This window comes from Microtus ochrogaster, unplaced genomic scaffold, assembly GCF_000317375.1.
Source record: "Microtus ochrogaster isolate Prairie Vole_2 unplaced genomic scaffold, MicOch1.0 UNK1, whole genome shotgun sequence".
NCBI classification, from domain to species: Eukaryota; Metazoa; Chordata; class Mammalia; order Rodentia; family Cricetidae; genus Microtus; species Microtus ochrogaster.
Genome location: NW_004949099.1, coordinates 22,642,769 through 22,648,552, shown reverse-complemented (window position 1 = coordinate 22,648,552; position 5,784 = coordinate 22,642,769).

Here is a 5,784-nt window from a genome sequence, read left to right as displayed (position 1 = left end):
CAGAGAAACCCTGTCTCAAAAAACCAAAAAAAAAAAAAGATTACGTAGTGAGACCCTGTCTCAAAACCAAGTGAACAAAACCCCATAGAATTCAAGGCTAGTGATGAGTCTCCGTGTGGAAAGACACTTGCCATCAAGCCTAGTGGCCTGAATTTGATCATAAGAACCCACATGATTGAGGCAGAGGACTGACTTCGGCAGATTTTCTCCTAACCTTCGTGTGAAAGTGTGGTACACACGTTCCCGTGTTCCCCCAGATATACAAAGGAAATTCAGAAAAAAATAGAATAAAAAATACGATTCAATTTTGTGTGCTGACTTTCTATCATGTAGCTTAAGTTTTTATTGTGGAATTTTAGGCCTTCTTTATGTATTCGCAACACACGGCCTTTGTCGGAACCATGATTCTATTAAATACATCTCTCTTTAGACAGAGTCCCACTATGTAGTCATTCATCACTGGCCTGGAGCTTGCTATGTAGACTAGGCTGAGCTCAAACTCACAGTGATCAGCCTGTCTCTACATCCTGAATGCTGCAATTTAAAGACATTCACTGCAAGGCCTGGCCTGCTGTGTGTACCTTTTAAGATTTATTTTTATTTATGTGTATCTGATATGTCTCTGTGTATATACACACATGTGAGTACATGTGCCCCCAAAGACCAGAAGAGAATGTCAGATCTTGTTTGTGCCGGAGTTTACAATCAGTTATGAACATCTGACCTGAGAGTGCTGGAAGCTAAACTTGGGTCGCCTGGAAGAACACCTAGTCCTCTTAAGTGTAGAGCGTCTCTCCAGCCTCCAAATGATATGTTTTAATGAGTGGGATTGAAAATATTTGTAAAGTATATTTATTAGTGTATATGTCTATATAACTATTAATAGGAGGCGAGCGTTCTACCACTGAGCCCTAGCCTTGCATGCTGCACTTAAAAAAAAAATTTCATTGTCTGATGTTGCTGTGGTGTTGATAACGTTGGTAGGGGGTGGTGATGGTGGTGGTGGTGATGGTTGATGGTGGTGATGGTGATGGTGGTGGTGGTGGTGGTGGCAGAGTGGTGGTGTTGGTTGATGATGGTGGTGGTGGTGGTGGTGATGGCGGTGGTGATGGTGATGGTGGTGGTGGTGGTGCAGCGTGTATGTAGTAGGTTTTTAATGGCTGCTCAGTGGGCTTCTCATGCATTAGGAGCACTTGGTGGTCTTATAAACACACAAAGGTGTGAACTGTACTCTTAGAGTCTCTCGGAGTAGGTCACTGATAGAGCTAAAAGTTTCCATCTGTAAGCAGTCTGTTGTTGTGTTGGTGACATGCTCCCGGGGACCCTACTCTGGAAACCACTGCTCTAGACATGACATTCTGAATTTTAAAACATGGTGGTACCTTGCACATGCTAGACAGGTGCTTCCGTTGAGCTGCACCTCAGCCTGCTGCCCTGTGCCTCTAAGTCATCACAGACTCTCTTTGAATGCACACTGAACATATTACACGAACAAACAACTGGACAGCAGCTCAATTCTGTTTAGTCTCCAGCCACCTTTTCTGCTCTTCTTATCAGAATTTTAACTTTTTTGTCTCCATATATTGCAAATCTCAGGATATATTTTTGTTTTATTTTGTTTTTTTTTTTTACTTTAACTTGTCAACAGTACGTGTACACACATGCGTGTATGCCCACGCACACACAACGATTTTAATTTTTTTGTGTAGGAGTGTTTTGTCTGCATGTATATCTGCACCATGTGTATGCCTGGTGCCTGTAAAGGCCAGAAAAGGGGTTGAATCCCCCAGAACTGGAGTTATAGTTGGTTGTGAACCACTACTTGGGTACTGGGAATCAAACCCCCATCCTCTGTCAGAGCAACAACTTTTCTTCACCTCTGAACCATGTCTCCAGGCCTTTACTCCCTCCCACCCCCAGATAGGGTCTCACTATGTATCCCTGGCTGGCCTGGAACTCATTCCATAGACCAGGCTGGCCACCAACTCACAGTTTCACCTGCCTCAGCCTCCTGGGTGCTAAGGTGTGTCCTATCACATCTAGCCTCCATAGGATTTTAAAAGATCTGTGTGAACACACACCCAGACAGAGATAAAGATCCAGATGTATTGTAAAAGGTTGTTGTCTCTTGGCCCTCTGGCACTCATTACAAGGCTGGGTTTTCTTCTTGGTATGTTGTCTTTTTGTATAGTGTGAAAAAGTTATGCAAGCTTTTATTGTAGCGTGAACCTTGTAACATTTTTATGTTTTGTTTGTTCTGGTCCTGTGGATTGTTTGACTGCAAATGACTTCATTTTACTTTCTTTTATTTAAAAAAATATTATGTTTTCATTTGTCTATCTTGTGCACATGGGTGTGTATGCAGACAAGTGAAGTCTCTCTCTTGTGAACATGTGTGTATATGCGGACAAGTGGGGTCATCTCTCTTGTGCACGTGTGTGTGTGTGTGTGTGTGTGTGTGTGTGTGTGTGTGTGTGTGTTTGTGTGTGGACAAGTGGGGTCATCTCTCTTGTGCACATGTGTATATGTGGACAAGTAGGGTCGTCTATATCGTGCACATGTGTGTGTTTCTGGACAAGTGGGGTGAGAGAACAATTTTCAGAAGTCAGTTTTCTCCTTCCACCATGTCAGGCTGGGAACTGAACACAGGTTATCAGGGTTAGGGCCGAGTGCCCTTCCTTAGCGAACCATCCTGCCAGCCCTCCCCACCCCCGACATTGCTATCACATGGGTGCTTTGTACTTTAGTTCACTACTTCCTGTCCGCTTCTGTCTATTAAATTCTAACTTCAGCTATGCATAGGTGTTTAGAATTCCGTTTGTGTTTTGAGGTGGTACTGGAATGAACCCCGGGTCCCGTATGTCCTAGGCTGCTCTCTACCCCTGAGTCACATGCCACATCCCAACTCTTCTATTTTTTTTTTTTTTTTGACTTTTCTCTGTGTGGCCCTGGCTGTCCTGGAACTCACTCTGTAGAGCTTGAACTCAGAGTTCCTTCTCCCTCTGCCTCCCAAGTGCTGGGATTAAAGGTGGGTACCACCACCGTCACCACCACTACCACCACTACTGGGTTAACCCTTGTACTCCTTTCTGCTTTAGCTATGACCTCATATTCCTTGCTCTTCTGCGCACATATCCATTTTTTAAAAAAAAAAAGAAATAAAAGGAAAGAAAGAAGAGCGAGGACTCACTGGTGAGTTGATCCAGTGAGTAAGAGTGCTGGTCAGGCATGCCTCACAGACCGCATCCATCCGAGAACCCAGTCAAAAGGAACATGGGAAGTTGTCCTTTGACCCCCGCATGTGGCACATGCCCTGCCCGGCCCCCACCCCCTCCCCTCTCTTTCCATCTGGCACAGGCACACATAGACAATATTTACAAAGATAACAATGATAATAATAAACTCTTAAGAATTCTTTATGAATGCTTGAATAGACACATGACTTTACATATTTCTGGGACTCTGTGACAGCTGAACTTAATATACATACATAGTGTACAATGATCTGGTTATGGAATTCAAACGTCTGTCTCCTTAAACCTTTATCATTCTGGTGTGTTGGGACTCTACATTCTTCTTTTAGTTCTTCGTACAAGCCTATAGTAACACTTACTGCGAGTTAGTCACTCTGCTTTGCTGCAGAACACTAGAACTTACTCCCCACAGTATTTTACTGTCTGTTTTCTGACAGCCCCCTGAGCCTCGTGCTCCAAGTCCTTACTCTGTCAAACCTGTAGTGACCACTTCCTCGAGATGAACATTTTGGTTTCCATGTAGGAAATCAGCCATACTATATCTCCCTGTGTCTGGTTATTTCCCTGAGCATAAACTTCTCTGGCCACATCTCTCAAATCACAGGATTATGTTTTTTTATGACCGGATTGCAACACCAGGTATTATAACCAAGATATTAAATTACCCAAGGTGTCCTCAAACAGATGAATGGATAAAAAAATTCTCTCTCTCTCTCTCTCTCTCTCTCTCTCTCTCTCTCTCTCTCTCTCACACACACACACACACACACACACACACACGAGTTGTTCTCAGCCCTGAAAAAGAATAAAAATCTCATCATTTGCTCTTCACTGGTCTGACTGGAGGGTCAATTCTTAACTTCAACAGAGCCTCTGATCCGAGGGAAGGGGCGGGATTGTCGCTCTTGTCTGTACTTCACAACTCAGCTGGCGGGTTTCACAACTGAGCACTCGCCCAGCTTTACGGCCCTGCTGAGAGCCTTCTTATCCTCTTTGCCCTTTGCTTCTTGTTTCCTGCCTCGCCAGAGATCTCTCTTCTGTACCAACCCCTTTATAAGCTCTCCACATTCCACGAAGGCCCCAAACACTCCAAGGAGCCTCCTTAAGTCCTTCATTCTGCCTCTAACTTTGGGGAGCTATGCCTGGTAGCCTGTGATGATCCCGGGAGGAGTGGGCAGGTAAGGTAGACCCACTCTGACTGGCACTCTTCAATGTTCAGGCAGCTGTGTTCGAATGTTCATGGTGATCACAGTTTTCTGTATTCCAGTCAACAAAGGTGAACATGACCATGGGGTCCTATCTTGGATAGAGCTTGCCCTTTCTTGCATTTAGCTCGTTTAGATGTCTCTGTGCTTCTGATGCTTCTTAAACAACAATCATTTTGTGCTTACCTGTCTTGTTTGGGTTATCAGAATGGAAGCAAGAGCCTCCTGGAACCCTACACACATGCTCAGTCAGTAGAAACCTCCAAGATAATGGTCTCCCACAGGGATGAAAAGATATGCTTGCAGCACCCATGCATGTATGGCACACATGCATGTGCAGCATCCGTGCATGTGCCGCTAGGAATCCATCAATCACACAGAAACTGAAATTGTACTTTATCTTTAAAACTTTATCCATCTATCTATTTGTTTTGAGATGGGTTCTCCTTATGTGTTAAGTTGGTTTTGAACCTGACATCCTCTTGACTCACCCTCCCAAATGATCTGATTACTATTGCTCATGGCAAGGTATCTGGTACAGGAACTGAACTGTGAAAGGTTAAAGTTGAAGGAAAAAGTGGAAATAATAAACCAGTGTTGTAAAGCATCTACTAATAAGTAAATAGTAAGATTTACTGTTGCGGAATATTTGTTTAACCATGCAAAGATGTGTTGCATTTGTTTAATTATGTAAAGATGTATTGCTATTTAACCTTGTCTGTCTAAGGGCATCTGATTGGTCTAATAAAAAGCTGAATTACCAATACCAAGCGATGAGGTATAGGTGGGACTTGTGGGCAGGGAGAGTAAGTAGGAGGAATTTAGGCTCAGGAAGAAAAGGAAAGGAAACAACAGGAAGACACCACGGGCCAGACAAACACATAGGGAGCGGGAAAGTAGGACGTACAGAATGAAAGAAAGGTAAAAAAAAAAAACCCAAGGAAAAACATGGACTAATAGAAACAGGTTAAATTAAGTTAAAAGAGCTACTGGGACAAACCTAAACTAAGGCTAGGCATTCATAATTAATAAATCTCTGCCTTTATTTGGGACTGGTTGGCAGCCCAAAGAGAATGCCAACTGCCATCCACAGGAGTGGAATTCAGCTGAAGAAGCACCACCTGTACCAGACTGTTCAAAGGCCCTGATTCTGGTTGTTGACTGCGAGTGCTTTTCCACTGGAGGACTCCTGATGCTGTAACAAGGCAAGCATGGGGAAGACAGAGCAAAGCAAAACCCAATGAAGAACTGACATTGCAATCTGACAGGTACTGAGATGCTACACACACACACACACACACACACACACACACACACACACACAC